This window comes from Lissotriton helveticus, chromosome 3_2 (assembly GCF_964261635.1).
Source record: "Lissotriton helveticus chromosome 3_2, aLisHel1.1, whole genome shotgun sequence".
Lineage (NCBI taxonomy): Eukaryota > Metazoa > Chordata > Amphibia > Caudata > Salamandridae > Lissotriton > Lissotriton helveticus.
The window spans coordinates 232,354,591-232,373,230 of NC_136062.1; the positions used below are offsets into that span (position 1 = coordinate 232,354,591).

The 18,640-nt window shown below is 50.8% G+C and overlaps 1 protein-coding gene across 4 annotated transcripts in view; it reads left to right on the forward strand.

Annotated features, from left to right (window-relative positions):
* SNUPN (snurportin 1) overlaps positions 1–18,640 on the forward strand; it is a 274,119-nt gene that overhangs the window by 22,734 nt on the left and 232,745 nt on the right. Inside the window, exon 1 of one of the 4 annotated variants that reach the window (XM_078685087.1) lies at positions 2,272–2,404. The exons of the other annotated variants lie outside the window; for them this stretch is intronic. The gene's annotated coding sequence lies outside the window, so the exon portion shown is untranslated. Of the gene's footprint in view, positions 1–2,271; positions 2,405–18,640 lie in introns of those variants that run through there. 4 annotated transcript variants of the gene reach the window in all.

Here is an 18,640-nt window from a genome sequence, read left to right on the forward strand (position 1 = left end):
GGAAAGATTTTCAAAGACCAATACTTCTGTCTTAGTTGAGTTCAATTTGAGACAGTGTTGAGACATCCAGGTTCTAATGGCCAACATACCATCATGAAAGCTGGCGCAACTGTATCTCTATTTTTATGCACAGCAAGCACTAGTTGAGTGTCTTCCACAGGAATTATCCGCTGGTCCTGCCAGCTTAGAAACTAATTGAAACAGCTGTTTAGCTGAGTCTTGTGCAGTTTCTATTTTACTGGTGTAATAATTGCTCTTTTCTATAAGTATAAGATGTTTTTAATTCGCCAGTGCCAGCTAGTAGAGAGATTTCTCATGGTTGTCATAGTCTAGGCACCAACGCTTTTCTTGTTTCCTACAGCGTTGTTTCTCCAGACTCAATACCTCAGAGAACCAAGGGGCTGGTGGAGCCTTCCTGTTTTTGGAGACAGTATTAAACGGTACTAGACTAGTAAAAGCATTATGAAGCCATTCCTTGTAGTTTGTGGAGGCCAGTTCTGGGTCCGGAACCTCTTGTGGTTGTGTGTTAATTAGATGCTGTTTAAGAATGGCCTGCTGTATCCCACTCCAAGCCTTAAACTTTTTTGGGGAGATTGAGCTGGGGAGTGGAAGGGAAAAATCAAATATCCCAATATCAAATAAAACTGCAAAATGTTCTGACCACGTCAGAGGGAGGATCTCCTTTATAGCGATCTGCTCATTGTTCGTTAAAAGACCATCCAGTGTATGCCCAGCTGAGTGCGTAGGATTCGTAACTTTTTGAGAAAGACCCAGGTAAGGGTTATAGAATCCTTATCTTCGGCAGCTTCTAAATGAAAATTAAAATCCCAGAGAATGGTACAATTAGATTCACCTGCCACAGGTTCCAGAATGTTTCCTATGGCTGATAGGAAACCTCCTCTAGTGCCCAGTGACTATATAAGAGGATCCCCTCAAAAGATTGATGATCTGTGAGCATTATATTAAAATTTAATGCCACACATACCATGGAGGGAATCGTCTCTATCTTGACTGAAAAGACAATTCGGTATATAAGAGCCAACCCACCCCTCTTTTCTCTGTTGCATCTATATGCAGCAAAGCCATCTGGGGTGGCAATACAAAAATCTGGGCCTACAGAGGGGTGTGCCCGTGTTTCCGTGATAAATAGCAGATCAAGATGGTAATTATCTAAGAGTTCTGCTACTTCGTATCTATACTTTGGGAGGGAGTGTCCATTAATCGGAGCAGAACCGACCTTGTCCTTTTCATTATCCTTGTCATAATTTTTTGGGGCTGAGTGTTTCTGGGTATCGTTACAGTCTGGTTAATCTGTATCCGGTCTTGGGCCTCCAATCTCAAACCACAGGTAGGACACAGAACTGTGACCCTGTTGGGGAGAATGGCCGGGTCAAGTTGGGCACAAACCTGCTTACACCGATAGCCACCAATATTGATAGCTCTTAATTGCTCACTAGTATAATATAATCTACATCTATGTGCACCTGACAGACAAGGGCCAGGGGTTCTGGAACTCGGCCCGGTCCAGGCGCGGACGGACGCAGACGGGCTTGCCTTTGGCGCGTCGGCACCATGCTGCGACTTTGCCTGGGAGGAAGCGGAAGTGCCCGGCCGAGCCCGACAGAGCACCGCAACTAGAATGCCAACCTCTTTAGCATCCGGATGTGGAGTGCAAGAGAGATAAATGTTACATCCGCCTTCCTTTGGTTTATCGGCGGTACTTTCCCCTTTTTGGGGAGCTCCAAAGACTGCGCGGTAGAAGTGATGGGCGCAGGCTGTGGGCTATTTCCTGACTTTGATCAGTTTTCAGTGTTTGTTTTTTAGATGAGACTGTGTGAAGGGTTTCCATGCAATTAGATAAAGAATAACACAGAACTTCTCCCATCTTATATAGGCATTGCAGCTTGTAATTTCTGATGGTACTCAAACATTTCTCACCCCTCTCCCTGCATGATGGTTTACTGACTGTCCTCCTCCCCAACCTTGCAGAGTGCCTGTTGTCTTTTCATATATGAACCCCTATCTCTTCCTTTTTGTTACCATATCAGCCTGGTGCATACACTGTAGCTTGTCATCTTCTGGTGTCTGATAACTCTTAAGACTCATACTTTGTCCACTTTTGTTAGTTTTTACATCTGAAGCAAGTAGCGAGCCAGTGGGCATGATTTGAGTTGTAGTAGGGTGTCTCGGGTTGCGTTATTCACAGTTGTCAAGTTCATCGTTTTAGGTGGATTTTTAACTGGGTTTGTATTTGTGTGGTTTTGCAGTTTCTCAAGGCGTCTTGCTCGTTTACAGGAGGGACTCGCATGTTCTACTGTTTGCCATCCCTCTAGCCACTCCCAGGTGTCCTCAGGGTTAGAGTAGAACCAGATCTTCACTTCAGCCTTCACCCTCATCTTAGCAGGTAACAGCACTAAGTATTTGATTTCATTGTCTCTGAGTGCTCCTTTTTATTTCCAGAAAGCTGCGTCGTTGTCTCTGCACATTTAAGGTGAAGTCAGGAAAGAATTTGATTGTACTATTTTCGTATTGGACCTGCGGGGCACTGCTCGCCGTTTGTAATATGTTGTCACTGTATTGGAAATTAAAGACTCAGGCCAGAATCGGTCTGGGGGGGAGAGGGGGCCTGGTCCTCCCGGGGCTCGTGGGCTCTCTCAATGGAGAAGTAATTTGATAAGCCCCAGGGGTGGGGGGGGGGGGCAGATGTTTCAATATAAAATCCTCCACAAAGAGGTCAGTAGCTGGTCATTCTGCACGTTCAGGTACACAAATAAAGTGTATGTTGTTTCTTCTGTATCTACCTTCGTATTCATCCAGTTTTGCTTTGTGTCTTTGTCATACTTTCCTTCACTTGTTGAAGGGTCGAATTGTCTGCTTTCAAGTTTTTGGCTATGTCCTCCAATTCTTGGACTCGGTTGCCCAACTTGCGCAGGTACGCCCTTATTAGAGAGACTTCTGTAGAGACATAGTCTAATCGAGTTTCTAGGTAATTGTGAACTTTGTCAATGGAGGTCATGATATTGTTCAGGGTTAGTTCGTCTTTATCTGTTGCTGGCTCAGTTGTGTTGCTACAAAAAACAATAGAGGAGTAACCCCTCGTGGACAGAGAGTTATCTCTCTGATTATGAGCTTACGTGCTCTAATCAGCACAATATGACCCAACCTGTTGCTGGATAATGCATATCCTTATAGAAGACCCCTCACTCACCAACCTAGTTGGTGACATGCTTCATCATCGGGGTCCCACCCCATAGGCCGAGTGCCTATAGGGTGTGCTGCGACACCTGACTACAGTGGAGCTGGTTAATTTTCTTTTATGTGTTCAAATCTATCAAAAAATGTTTTTTTATAAAAAAGGGCCAACACTACTCACTGCAAGTATTTTATTCTTGAGTGCTTGAACCCTTGTTAAAAATAAAGTGTGGCACCTGTGCCTAATTAGGTAGGCTTTGGTGTCATAAGTAGTGTTAAAAAATATATATAAAAATAGCAAAAGTGTGCTATGTGAATGTGAACCTTACAAAACTATTGGTTAAAAAGGTCTACATGTTTCAACCCATATATTTATTCAAGGGTTTTCGTCAGGACCGTGGTGTTTTGAACTGGGTGGTCCGCTCTCGCTAAGGAGCGTCCTGCCCTAGTTCAAATAGGAGACCGCAAATTGCGGTTTCATGAAAAAGAGGGTGCGTTTTTCCTTTTTTGGGAAGAAAACCTGTAAGAAAACAGGAAGACAAAAAACAGGAAGGGGTCACATACTAGGGTAGACAAAACGAATGTACCACATTTAACACATAGGTTTATGGTCGTTACCCCAATCATATGATCCAGGTGTGGGGTCATGCCAGCATTTTAATATCAAGTGTAGGGTTCCTCTATTGCGGTCATGCAACAGTACTACAGTGATAATTGCCGGATTGTGCCTATTCAATCAAAGGACCGGCGCCAAAAGGAGAGGTGTCGAACTGATTTTGGCGTCAGAAAATATCGTGTGTAAAAACACAAGGGACCGATATATAGGAGAGTGACCTATATCGTGCTGCGACGTGAACGGCTGCCAAGAGTTGTTTGTGACCAGTCGTGTCATTGCCGCCATAATTCATGGAAGCGACTTGTTTTGTTAAATGCTTACGCTTAGATGCGGAACTACCGCTTCATGGGCACCAGCGTTACCAAGACGACAAGAGTCCGTCTCCTGTAAAATAAAGAAAACATATGCCAAGTGTCAGCTGTGCGCTGGCTGAATTGTGGCATTTGAGTACAGCCTCTGGGAACATGCGATCAATCTTTTCCGCGTTCCGATCGGCCCGTGTTTACTTACTTGCAACTTCTGATCGTCAGACCGAAAACCTACTTGGTTCCTGCTTGACGTGCCCCGTGGAATGACTCGGGTGCCTGTGCGCTGTCGGTAAAGTAAACCTGCTCGCACTTCCTGGTTGGGCGTGGCCGGGTCACGTGGTCTTGACACGTGGTCCGGTAATAGCCAATCAGGGTGCTTTTATAGACAGGGTAGAAGGACTACTCTGTCAGCAGCATTCATTGTTTATATCGCTATGGTGATAGTATTTTATTTATGTTTCAGAAATAGATGGACATAATCAAGTTACATCGAGCGATTTTGGGAACATAAAGGGCAGACAGATAGAGAGAAAGGAAGTCAGGACGAATGTCACGGGTTGATTCTTCCACTATTTGCCGATGTATCCGGGCAAAGTAGCTTATCAGTATATTGATCTTATGGAATGGAAATCAGAATAATAATGACCCCCCTCATGTCATTACGTTATTCCACGGTATATTGTCATTCAAACCGGTTTTATGAGTGGAGAGTCTGTAGACCCACCTCTGTTCTTTTTCGAATAGACGTTGGGTCAGATTTGTACCTGGTTTGACTTGTTCAATGATCGTCCATTGAAGGTCATCTGGAGTGTGACCTGCGGACAAAAAATGTTCAGTGAGCTTTGTATTAGTCTTTTTGCATCTAATGGTGCTTCTGTGCTCTCCGATGCGTAGCTTGATCTTCCTGCTCGTCATTCCTACGTAATGTAGGTTACAGGGGCATGTCAGTCTATAGATGACGTTTTCGCTATTGCAGTTGGTCTGCCCTCTAATTGTCCAGATTTTGTTTGGTTCCAGAAGTAAGGTTTTAGTATTCATGGTAAATGGGCAAACGCTGCAGCTTCCACATTTATAGTGGCCTGTCACCTTTGGTAAGCCCCATAAGTTTGTTTGTGTTTCTTTTTCTGGACACACCATTAGGGGTCTTGTGTTGACGACTGCATCTTTTATGCTTCGTGCCCTTTTAAACGAAAAAAGGGATTTTTCCCATCTCAAATTGCCTGTATTCAGAATGTTCCAATGCTTTTTAGGTCTCGCCTGTCGATGCGCATGCGCATCGAGCAAGCGAGACTATAGGGGCTCATCCAGACTTTATCTAACTTGCAAGGAATCGTGGCGATTCCTTGCAGTGCCCGTGACTTTTAAGCTCAATGCGCATGTGCATTGAGCTTAAAAGCGCGTGCACAGCCGCCCGCATTCCTCCGACACCTTTTGAAGTGAAGCTTAGCTTCACTTCAAAGGGCCGGCTTCTTCACACCCACATGCCGCTCTGCCCCGCTCCGCCCCCTCCCCTGAGTCATCCTGCCTGCCCAGACTTCTCCTCCCCCCCTCCGACGTTCCCCCCGCCCCCTCCCGCCACGCAATGCCGAGCTTGTTTTCTTTCTACCCCTTTCCCTAGTCTTTCTCTCGCTTTCCTTGTCTCACGCATCTCTCTCAATGTGTACCTCGTTACATCTATCCATGTCTCTCCCGCTCTCTTCCCATTTGTTCATATGTTGTCATCTGCCAATCTTTCTCCCTACCTCTTCATTCGTTTTCCGTACATTTAGCCCTCAAACCAAATTCCTGTCTACTCGTGCCACCTGCTTTTTATCTGTCAACCTCTCGCCCCACCTCTAGCTCGCTTTCTTCTTCTGTTTACCCCCTCCGTCCCCGTCTCTCTCCATCCGTCAACCCTCCCTCACCCGACCCTCCCTGCCCTCTCTATCCCTTCCGTGGCTTCCTTTCGCAGTTAATGATTGCGGTATTTTCCGCACCTTGGTTAGCCTCTGCTCCTGCTGTGTCTCTTACTGTGTGGATGCAGCTGTAATTATTCTCCAGGTTCACATCCCTCGAGACCTCTGGGTAAAAGTGCTGCCTATAAATAAATATTCGATGTCTCTGCAGCCCCTCTCCTTCCCGCTATACGCTTTGCAGGTTTCTCGCCGTCTCTCCGGATCTCTTTATCACATTCCGGTCCCTCTCCATATTGCTGCGTATTTTGTCCCTTCTGCCTTGCTCTGTCTTTTGTTCACCTTCTTCTCTCTTTTTGTTGGCTCTCTTGTTCAAAGTGGTTGTCTTGGGACGCTTTCTCAACTTCTACCTACCCACATTATGTCACGCTGTTCACACCCAGCTCCACAGTGCAATCAGTGAATGTCTGCAACCTACATTAGTTGAAGTTCGCTTGTAACGAATGTAAGTTTGTTCGTTGTAGGCACCGAGGCATAACGTGCTTTCTAAAGCAAACCGTTCGGCAGTTGTTGCATGAAATGAGCAGCAGCACATGCCATTGGTTACAATGTTAAATGCTTACTAGAGTAAGCATCGGTACTTGCCGGTAGTATGCCGGTACGGTCCCATCAAATGCATTGTTGCAGTGCTGAGAGATGCAGGTATTCTCCCTTGCAAGTTAAAAGAAGTGCAGAAGTACCGGACAGTACCTGTCCATTTAAAGCACTTACATTAGTAGTTTGAAACATCCAAACTGATTCATTCGGTTTCCGGGTAGCTACAACAACATGCATTTGCAATGCAATAGGTCTCGCAGTTGTTAGACTTTGAGCCATTGGCATTGTAAATGGCAATGTCTTTTATCTATGTGTTGGTTTTTAAAACGTTAAATAACACATAAATAAAAGGCAGTGCCATTTACAATGCCAATGGCTCAAACTCTAACGACTGCGAGACCTATTGCATTGCAAATGCTTGTTTATTATTCTCGACACATCGTTGGATATTGTGTTATATGTGGTAACACAGGTCAAGGGGATTTCCTCCGAGGTCTTGGTTTTTGGTTCCAATAAAGCTGCACGTGGTTGGTTCCGCGCTCGCTTTTGGCTTATTTGGAGAATTCTGTTTGGGTAACCTCGGTTTTGAAGTTTTTGAGAGAGATCCTGGGCTTGTTTTTTATAATCTTCCAAATCACTGCAATTCCTACGGATTCTGAGGTATTGCCCATACGGTAAATTCTCACGTAGGGGTCTGGGGTGGAAGCTTTCAAATCGGAGTAGGTTATTCTTTGAAGTTGGCTTATAATGGGTAATAGTGGTCAGTTTGCCCTCTTTTTTTGTAATTGTTACGTCTAAGAAGACCAAGGTGTCAATGTTTTTTTCATAAGTGAACCTCAAGTGATTGTCACGGGTATTTATCCAGTTAAAGAAGGAGGTCAGGGATTCCTCCGTACCCTTCCATATGGTTAGCACATCATCGATGTATCTGCGCCATAGTAGGATGTTGGAACTGTAGGGGTTTGTATCATTGAGAATGTATTTTTCTTCAAAGTCATATACATACAATCCCGCTATGCTTGGAGCAAAAGAACTGCCCATGGATGTCCCTCCCGTCTGTAGGAATATTTGGCCTTCGAACTCAAAATAGTTTCTTTTGAGTGCTAGTCTCGCACATTCCAGAACACATTTTTTTGGTGTTCTTGAAGTCCACGCTTCTTTTTCTAGAGCTCGTTCTAGTACTTCCAGTGTGGCATCCTGGGGGATGCTAGTGTACAGACTCTCAATGTCGAAACTCACCAAGATGGTGTCATTGTCCACGGTGAGTTGGTCTAGAATCTGTAATAGACTTTTTGTGTCTTGGAGCTATGTGCTAGTTTTTTGCACCATAGATTTGAAAAACACGTCGCAGAATTGCGAGAGTGGTTCCAGGACTGACCCAAGACCAGAAACAATTGGCCTGCCTGGCGGAGGTATCCTGTTTTTGTGTATTTTTGGGAGTGTATAAAAGTAGGGGATTTTTCCTTCGCTTTTACAAAGGAAATTTGCCTCCTGCTTTGATATGAAACCCTCAGTTTCACCGTATTCCACTAGTGATGTTATCTCACTTTTCAGGTCTTCTGTTGGGTCCATTGGTAATCTGCGATAGCTGTTATGATCTGCTAGAAGTCGGAGACACTCATTTTGGTAGGCTGTGCGATCTTGCACGACAATGCCTCCGCCTTTATCTGCAGGCTTAATGACAATGGTTTCGCAGTTACGCAAAACGTCAAGGGCGGTCCTTTCTCGGTTGGTCAGGTTCATGAATGGTTTCTTTGGTTTTGTATTCTCAACTTCATTGAACACAGCTTGCTCGAACGTGGAAATTTCCACGGGAATCAGATGTGGTGGTGGGGTGAAAGTGGCTTTGTTCCTCAGTCCCGTTTCATTAGGGTCCGGGTTTTCCTCTGTGTTGGGTCTTTTTTCAAAGAAAGCTTTTAATCTTAGTTTTCTGAAAAACGATGAGAGTTCGCAGTGAAGTCTAAATTTATCTAGATTTGCTGTGGGTACAAATCCTAAGCCCTTATTTAGGACCGATTCTTCATCTGCGCTCAGCGGTCTGGTGGCAAGGTTGGTTATCAAATTCTCCGGTTGCTCTGCCCTGCTTGTTGAGGTTTGGGCTTGTTCTGGTTCGTACTCGGATCTTCCGGTGCCCAGTGTACATGTCCTCCCTGATTTTGATTTTTTCTCCTTCCCCTTCCGCCCCGGTATAAAAAAGGCGGTGTGTAGGGGTTAGGTTGAAAGAATGGTTGCTGGAAGGGTGGTTGCCAACCATACATTGGCATATTTTGTGGGTGGTAGTAAGGGTCAGGTGGCCCTTGCATTGGCACTGGAGTGAAATGTGGCCAATTTCCCTGTCCTCTACCACGTCCTCTCCCTCTCTGTTTGGTATTGCCTCCACTCGAATTCACACTAGAATTAGATGTGTTGCTTGATGCGTTGCTGGAGGCATCTGAGTTATCTTCTCCTTTCGATGGTGGGGCGAACTCTGGATCGGAGTATGGGTATGCCTTAGTATAGGAGAATTTCTTTAAATCTTTCTGGAACTTCTGCACTTTCTGCTGTGTCAGATTATCTTTGTAGTCTGTCATTTCTTTATTCAGCTGTGTTGCTACCATCTTCCTGCCCTTTTTGTAGGGTATATTTATTAAGTTTGGTATGGTGTGTTCCCCTTCCTCTGCTGCTCGACATGTCGCACTTGCTTGCGTGGTATGATTGTGGATCGTATGGACTGGTGTTCGTCACCCGGGTACTAACTGCTGCCTGCTCAAGGGGTATCACCTTGCGGCCTGTCGGCTCTCACAAGGTGGGGTTTTACAATCCCTTGTTTAATACCTGGGACTCCTGATGTACTTTTGGCGCAGTTTATAATGAGTTCAGTCTGCGGGGCAGTACTTAATTGCTTCCGTACGCTTTGGGGTGAGTCTCTGTAGTTATTAGTGGCACATGGGACCCAACGCCCACTACTGTAGTACTTGGCTTACCCCACTTATAATTTGTCTGTTCGAAGGAAGAGATAGGCATGGTGGCGTACGGTTTCCAAACCCCCCCCCCCACCCCAGAAGTGAAGTTGCTGTCCCGTTATTATTTGTTACCTCAGGTGCTTGGGGGTGGGGGGCAACAATATTCCACCACCATGCAGCCAGAGTTCTAGATCGATGCCCTCCACTGTGATCCCCAGCAGTGCAGCCGCCACCCTCTTTATTGGCTCCTTCTCCCTGGTGATCACTTACTTCTCGATGGTGGATTTTCTGCACTACCTCCAATGTTCTCATGTGTGGCCTCGGGTCCTGTTTGTTGTGTCTGCGTTATGCACGGAGCTTATCTGCGTCACTGCAGTCAGGTCGTGCTCGCTGGTCCAGACACATGTCCTGGGTAAGTGCAGCAGTTTCGGGTCTCCACTCGTTCTCTGGTGGCGCAGATGTATTTTCCAGATTGGTTGTTTATTTTCAATTTAGAATTGCTCGGAGAGCCCTTCTCGCCCATAATGTGCCCTGCCTGCATATTTTGCAGGTCGCGTTGGCCCGTCACTGTGGCTCCAGGCTTTTGAGGTTTGCAGGCCATACAAGTTTTTGGCAGTTCGGGCTGAATTGTTCCCATGAGGCATAGGGTCGACTGATATGCATATAGCTGGCTCTGAACTGAGAGGTGACGAAGTGAGCTAAAGAACGATGATGGATTCAACTCAGATCTGTAACTGGGGGCGAGTGTCTGAAAGGTTTCAGCGCTCCGTCATTCATCTCCTTGTGTTTGCTACATTTTCTCCCTCCCCATATCTCTTGAACCAGTTTCTAGTTTAAAATAGTAAACCAATCACAAGAGTCTACCATAACTTGCGCTTGTTGCCCATCTATAAGAATGATACACCTGGATATTTCCTGTCAGCCACTACACTTAAAACTACATTATGATTTAAACCCATGACTTTATCACCCATCTCTTCAGAGATGCTGATTTTCCTTTCCTCCCTCTTCTTCCTATACCAAACTCCCTATTCTTTTTACATCTACTGCAGTATTTGTCCTTGACTGGCTCTTATTTTGAGTTGCTGATGTGGCTGGTACTGCCACATCTTTAGAATGACATTGGGAACTTTCCTCCTTGTTTATGTCCAAGCTGTCCTTTTTAGGTCGAGCTGACCTAGCTTTCAATGCGAAAGCATTGAAAGCTGTCAGCGAAGACAACTAATGTTGCCCGTATTTGGGAATGTGGACAAGAAATATGCACAAGCGCAGATTGCACCTCCGTGGGCGCGCACGGCGCCGTGCCCATTAGCTCCAACACGCATGCGCATACCTAGTTGAAAATCAGATCTCTTAACACTCTTCTACGATCTTCCACGGTGCTACCGCATCGCCAGCCCCTTCTACCGCCGTCACCCTTTCTGACTATAGGTGGCCCGGCTGCTACTACCGGGAGGTCTAATGCCTGGCTCGTGGCTATCTCACTTCAAGGGACTGGTCATATAAAATCCGTCCCGCAACGAGTCCAAAGAACGAAGTCCCCCGCCATCTGCCACGGTACCGCTGGAACAATATTTACTACAGGCACGTGCGGAATCCACAGCCAATGAGTACGTCGGAACTGTATTCGGCGCACTAAGATTGGCTGAGGTGCTGCAAATGCTCCTATCCTAGGTAACCTTGCACATTGTCAGACCCTCTTAGTCGACTCGCAGAGTATGTTTTTAATTTGTCTCTCCCCAACCCCACCCCCACTCCGAGATCGCTGTTTATTTTTAATTTCAAAGTATGTTTATTGAATTTTTCAGAACAGAAAAAGAAAGGCATGGCATAGCTAAGCACAATCAACAAGCAGGTTAAGCGAGCGAGACAGACAGACACGTCTTCTCTTAATAAGCGTTAGATGAGCAGGGTGAGCATGCTCAGATGTAAAGGTAGTGCCCGGAGGTCGAAAGACGCCCCTAGTCGGGGCAACAAGTAAACAAGCCAGCCTTAAGAACCCACCCCCCCCTAACACCCCAAAACAACACCCCCCCACCCCACCAGTACGCCAGTCTTCCATAGCAGTCCTGTGAGGTATTGCAAGACTAAATGTATCAGGGTGCCTCTGTTTGCGTTCGGTCTATCATGCAGTCCGTAAGTCGTAGGATACGAAGGTACTTCGGGCAGGTGATTTCGTGGAATTCCCTGGAGAGCAACGCTAGGAGTGGCTGCCAAGTGGTGCGGAATGCGTCAGTAGTATGTGTTAGTGTGGCCTGAATCCGTTCCATGCCCAAGGTGAACCATAGCTTGTGTAACCAGCCAGTGTGGGTGGGTGGGGTAGTAGAGCCCCATAGCGACAAGATGTGTTGCGACGCTGCCTGCATGGCGATGCCCATTTGTTTGCCGCGAGCTGATCGTAGGGGGAATGTAAGTGCGTTTGGAAGTCCTAGGAGTGCGTATGCTGGGAAACGTGGGATCTCAGTATCGAATGTGGAGTCAATATCGTCCAGGACGACCCTCCAATACTCCTGCAAGGCGGGACAGTCCCATAGGAGGTGAGTCAGTGTACCCCGGCTGCCACATCCTCTCCAACACAGCGCGCTACGGGTCGGGTTGCTTTGGTTGAGTCTCGCTGGGGTAAGGTGCCAATATATAGCCAATTTTATCGCCGATTCCCTAGCTTTGGTGTTGCGGGTAGTGTGGGCGGCCCTGTAATATATGTGGTTCCATTCGATCGTGGAAAGAGGTCTTCCGAGTTCCGCTTCCCAGCGCCGCTGCCCAGCGGTCTTAGCAGGGTCGGCAGTAGGGGAGAGCATCCGATAGAGATCTGAGATAAGATGTTTATCGGAGTCTTTGGACACAAGCCAGCGTTCGAACGGCGTCATTTGCCGGCCCACCAGAGGGGCAACGTCCGGGCTCAAGAGCCAGTGGCGGATCTGGAAATATTGATACATGTGAGGATTGTCCATTCCATAGTCTCGCGAGAGCTCGGCGAGAGGAAGGAATCCCTCCGTGTCAAAGAGGTGCCCGGCCGATCGGCACGGTGTATCACGCCATTGCAAGAAAGCTCGAGTGTCCGTGCCGGGTGGGAATGCGGGGTTGTCAAAGAGTGGAGTAAGTGGGGACGGGAAGGTCGTGAGGCCCCGTTTGACCGCCACCATGTCCCAGGTCGCCATAGTGGTCCGAGTAATAGGGGAACGGAGGAGATATCGCGGCCTATGCCGGCGAGCAAGGAACGGTATCTTCCACAGGGAGGTCTGTGCCATGGCTCTGTCCTGAAAGACAAATAAGTGAAGGGATGCACACCATTCTTTTTATTTTTTGTTCTTCAAGTGATTCCAGCCTTTATAAAGTTCGCGTGCAGAATGGTTATTCTGGCCAGCCCCTTTGCCATTTAGAAAGATAAACCTGACGCTGTGCAAATGGCTTCATGGAGCTGAATGGAGCTCCACTCTAAACAGGTTTATCTGTCCTGAAAGAGCCATCTCTTCTCCGATTCGGGCCGGTACCATTCCACCAGATACCGAAGTTGCGAGGCCTGGAAATACTGCAGCAAGTTTGGGATCCCGAGGCCGCCCTCGTCCACGGTCCTGTGCGCCACTTGACGATGTAGTCTGGCGCGTTTCCCCTCCCACACAAATTGGTGAAGAGCATGTTGGAGGTCAGCTAGCGTCCCCATTGGCGGTGACACCGGGAGGGTCTGAAAGATGTATAGTATTTTGGGTAGGACCGACATCTTTACCGCCGCGATCCTCCCAAGTAAGGAGAGGGGTTGCTTCGACCAACGCGCGAGGTCAGCCCGGATTTGGGATGATAAGGTAGAGTAGTTGTGAGTAACCGTCGAGACCGTGGAGGAGGTCAGAGTAATCCCCAGGTATGGCAGACGGGTGGTGGACCGCAGTTGGCAACCGAAGGTGGCCGGTGGGCTGTTGGAAAGAGCATGGCTGCCAAGGGGTAGTATCAGGGATTTCCCCTGGTTGACCTTGAAACCCGACACCCTGCCGAATTGGTCCAGCTCCGTCAAAAGTGCTGGTATGGAGCTAGAGGGACGGTTCAACGCGGCGATTATGTCGTCCGCGTACAATCCCACCACGTGGGATTCGTTGCCGAAAGACATTCCTAAAATGTGGGGATTATCGCGGATCTTCTGCGCCAAGGGCTCTATGTATAGGGCAAATAGGAGTGGTGAGAGGGGACAGCCCTGGCGAGTTCCCCTCTGTATCTCGAAAGGGTCGGACTTGAGGCCGCCCAGCCGGACACGGGCCAAGGGACGGTAGTAGCAGCTCGCGATCCAGGCCTGGAACCGGTCGCCCAGGCGGTAGCGTTGCAGCACAGCCTGCAGGTAGGTCCAATCGACACGGTCGAAAGCCTTCTCCGCATCGATGGCTACTAGGGCAGAGTCGGAAACCTGAAAATGAGCTTTGTCCACGAGGTGCAGGAGTCTTTTAGTATTGTCACTGCACTGGCGGTTCGGGACAAAGCCCGATTGGTCCGGTTCGAGGATGCCCGGGAGGCAGGGGCCTAAGCGAGCCGCCAGTACCCCCGTGAACAGCTTCAGATCCAGATTGAGTAAGGAGATGGGGCGGAATGCGGAGCAGTGCGTTGGGGGCTTGCCCGGTTTAGGCAGGACCACAATGTCGGCTGCAAGCATATCGGGCGGGATGGAGCTTGGCCCTTCAAAGGAATTAAAGAGCCTGGCGAGGATAGGCGCTAAGACATGGCCGAAGGACTTATAAAAGCCCGACGAGAAACCGTCAGGGCCCGGGGATTTAAGCGGACGGAGGCGTGCAATGGCAGCGAGGATCTCGTCGGGGCGAATGGGGGCATCAAGGGTTTCCACGCTCGTTGAACATAACGGCGTGATGTTGGCCGTTTGCAAGTAAGCGTCAATGGCTGTCGGCGACGCCGTATCTGTGCTATACAAAGAGGCGTAGTAGGAGCGAAAGGCCGAGGCAATTTGTGCGTCCTCAGTAACTGCCTCGCCGGCATCGTCTAGCAGCATCGTGATTTTGGAGCGTTGGAGTTTGGCCTTCAAGGCACTGGCCAGGAGCCGGCCGGTGCGGTTGCCCCCCACGTAGTACGTGTGGCGGAGGCGAAGAGCAGCAAATTCTGCCCTGTCGGTATCGAGGCTAGCTAGCTGAGCCCTGGCGGCCTTAAGTTGGCGCCAAATTCTCGGGGCTCCGGTACGGCTGTGAGCTCTCTCCAGCTCCGCAACTTTGTCGGAGAGGTCGCCCCTCTTTTCTTTGCGAAGTGCGGCGTCTGCAGCTGATAACGCTATCAGCTCCCCTCTAACGACAGCTTTCAAAGCTCCCCATAAGGACGACATCGACACCTCAGGGGTATCATTGGTGGCCAGGTAATCCGAGATGCACTTATGAAGTTGGCGGGTGACCGCCGGTTTTTGTAAGAGGGTTTCGTTAAGTCTCCACGACCCCGGAGTGCGTGGCGTGCAGGGTACTTGAAGCGTCAGTTCCACTCCCTGATGGTCGGAGAGGGCAGCCGGGACAATCTCCACTGTGGTGATGTGGGGAATGAGGGTCGATGAGCCCAAGAAGTGGTCTATACGGGCGTAGGTGTGGTGTACGTGTGAGTAGAATGTGTACTGCGTTGCAAGCGGGTGAGCGTGCCTCCAAAGGTCTGAGATGTCCCTATCATGCAGCCAAGTAGTGCCGTTCTGCGAAATCGCCCCCGTGTCTCCGTAACGGTGCCCCGACCTATCCTTGGCCGTGTCCATGACGAGGTTAAGGTCCCCCCCTAGAAGCATGTAGGTGTGAGGTGTCTGAAGCGTTTCTGAGATTGCGGAAAGCAAGAAGGGTTCCTGACCGGTATTGGGGGAGTATATGGAGCCTATTGCGTATGTGGTGTTGCCAATCTGGAAAGCGTGGGCTAGAAGGCGTCCCCTGATTTCTCCTATTTTAGCCCCTACCTTGCCTTTAAAGCGCCGTGAAATGAGCAGAGCCACCCCAGCTTTCTTCGACGTGAGAGAGGAGAATAGTTGCTGTGGGAAAGCGCGGGAGCGCAGCCGGTGCCAATCCTTGGCCAAGAGGTGGGTTTCCTGCAGCAGGCAGATGTCGGCTGCTGAGTTCTCTAGGTAGGAGAGGACAGCCCTGCGCTTAATCGGGTTATTGAGTCCCTTGACATTAAGGGACAGGATTTTGAGCGTGTCAGCCATCACCGGGGTACGTGGTGGTGAACGGGCTCAACTCCGCAAAACGCTGCGCAGCAGTGGAGAACGTGGGCAAACCCTGGTGTGTGTAAAGATCCCCTGGCGTACTGGTCCCCACCCCCCACGGTGTACTGGTCCCCCCCAACAGTTCCCCCCCCCCCCGTGGCCACCCTAACCCCAACAGAGTGGACCCCCCTAACCCCCTGCAAGTGCCGAACCCCCCTTCCCCAACTTCCCCATCCCCCCCCATAACCTCCCCCCCAACGAAAACCAGTAAAAGTCTCGGGCCTAGTCGTGCAGGGCACAGGTCCGTAGAAAGTCAAAGAAAGGGGTACCGTGGTTGCAGCCCAATCAGAGGCTCCCCGACCCAAACCCCCGTCAAACTGCGTTCAAATGAGATATCACCCCCAAGCTGGGCAAGGTCCATAAGGGCAATAGTCTACTGGTCGGGTGCCGTGTTGTCCGCCACTTCCTGTATTGCAGCTTCTCGTTCCTGAGCGACCGTGATAGGGTCTGGCTTTGGGACGGATCTCGGCGCTCTCCTCCTGCGGACCGTCTGCCAGCCGTCAGCCGCTGGGCGAGGTGGGTCTCCCTGCGACCGGGACGGAGAGGCGTCTCTGGAGGTGGTGCCGTCCGGTATGTCAATCCCAAGCAGGGAGCAGGTGTCGCGGAGCGATTTAAGCTGGTGAAGGGATCCGTTCCACTTGAAGATCAGACGGAACGGGTGGCCCCAGGAGTAGGGTACCCCGGCCTCCCTCAGGAAGTTCGTCGCAGGCCTGAAGGATTTGCGTTTCAGCAGGGTGACATTAGAGAGATCCTGAAAAAGGGCCACTGGGTCAGCGCGAAACGTGATGGGTTGTGCTTTCCTGGCCTCTCTAAGGATGCGTTCCTTCAGGGGAAAGTCCGGTAGGAACGCGAGGATGTCCGGAGGTGGTGCTGGCGCCCTGCGTGCCATGCCCACCCTGTGCGCTCTGTCGATGCGAATTTCGAAGTCGCTCGCCTCCCCCAGAATGTGTCTAAATAGGTCCTGTAGGTAGGTGGCCACACTGTCCTTTTCAGCGTTCAACGGGACCCCCCTGACCCTTATGTTATTCCGCCTGGAGCGGTTCTCCAAGTCTTCAGAGTGCGACTGTAAGTCCACTTGCTGATCCTGAAGTCGTAGGATTTCCTGCTGAAGTCGCTCCACCTCCCCACTGCGGGACCGATCCGCCTCCTCCAGCGAGGCCACACGCTCACCCAGGCCGTCGATGACGTGACGGAGTTCGCGATGTTCCCCGGCCATGTCCTGTTTCAGAGTCTGGAAGTCTTCACGCAGTGTATTGAAAAGGGAGGCCAGGAAGGCTTTCGTTATCGGAGCAGAGTCTTCATCCTGTGGCTGAGGGCTCGCGGGGGGCCTCGGGGATGGCTGTGGTTGGGTTTTGTCACCTTTCGACGTCGCTTTATGCATGAGTTCCACCACGTTCCGGTTCCCCTTGCGATTAGAGTGCGTCATTGTGTCCGGTGCAGGGCGGCAGGCCAGCCGGCAAAGAGACTAACTGTGATGAGTGGTGAGCAAACCAGAGCTGTCCCGTGAGATGGCGAGGAGTGGCGACCCAAGAGGAGGCGTCTTGGGGGTGGCCGGAGGAAGAGTCTCTCGTGTGGCGCCGCAGGGGTGGCGCTCAGGACGCGATGTAGCCGGTGAGACGATGGGGGTAGAGGCGACCAGGCCAGCCGGGCTGGGGACACTGCGCCTCGTTGAGCAAGGGTACGCCTGAGTGAGGAAGAGCTACGCTGGCCTATGAAGAGTGCTGTGACACCAGGCTGAAGAGTAGCGCCTCGGAAGCAGTCGAAGGCTGCGAAGACGTCCACAGACGGGCTGATCGACCAGGCGGGGGAGCCGGTGGGTAGCAGGCAGCAGGCAGTCGGGAGGAGGTCTGCAATGACGGTTCCAGCAAACGGAGGCTCAGGGCAGTGTCCAGCAGGGGAGTGACACCGACCCCCGCAGGCGAGGGACCCCCAGCAGAGAGTACAGGGACCCAGGGGAGGGGAAGCAAGTGGTAGTCCAGGACGCAGGGCGCCTCTCACCTCATCCCCCACGTCCTAGGGGTCGTTTCCAATGCGGGGGTGCACTGCTGTGTGGTTCCTCGCGTTGGTGGCGGGTCCCTTCTCCGAGAAGTCGGGGGGACGGGGGGGTTCCGGGTCCCCTCCAGTAGCGGGCCGATGCCGCTAGTGAGATGTCCGCTGTGGGTGGAGTGGCGGTCGGAGATCCCCCCGACCCCCGGGCAGGCCCACGCCGGGGTCTAAAGTTGCAGGAGGCGTCCGGTGGGGTTTGCTGTGCCCGGAGGGGCCGTAGAAGCAGGCCGCAGTTCCGGTGGTAGTCCTCCGCCGATGATCGGGGATGCGGGGGAAACTCCGGCGAGGGGTGGGGGGCGAGAGCGCCCGGTGCAGGGCGCCGTCGAGTCAGGCCGCGCCGTCACCCCAGAGGCCCATACATGGCCTCAGAATGTCTGGGTTATACCGGACCGGATTTAGCGGGCCATGCCAAAAGAAGTTCTCACCGTGCAGCAGGAGATGTGTATAGCAGGAAGATCAGCGCGGGCTCAGTGAGAGCACGCAGGCCACAGGCGGAGGGGTAGCGCCGCGGTTGTCAGCAGGAGGGAGGCGTCTCAGTCCGGATAGTGGCGCCCGAGCCCCAGGCGTGGGGAAGTCCACAGATGTCCCAGGCGATGGAGCGGGGTGCCTCAGTGGGCGGTGGGTAGCGGGCAGCCGGTACCACGTTGGTGGCCAGAGTTAGTAGCCCCGGTGGGCGAAGGTTCGGTTAAGTTCCTGGTAGGCCCGCGCCGGGGCCCACAGCAGCCGAGGGCTACCCAGCAGGGTGTGCAGTGTCCGGGGGGAGGGTCAGTTGTTCCCAACCTCCCGCCGCAATCCGCAGGGCGCACCTCACCTTTCTCTGCAGCGTGCTCTCC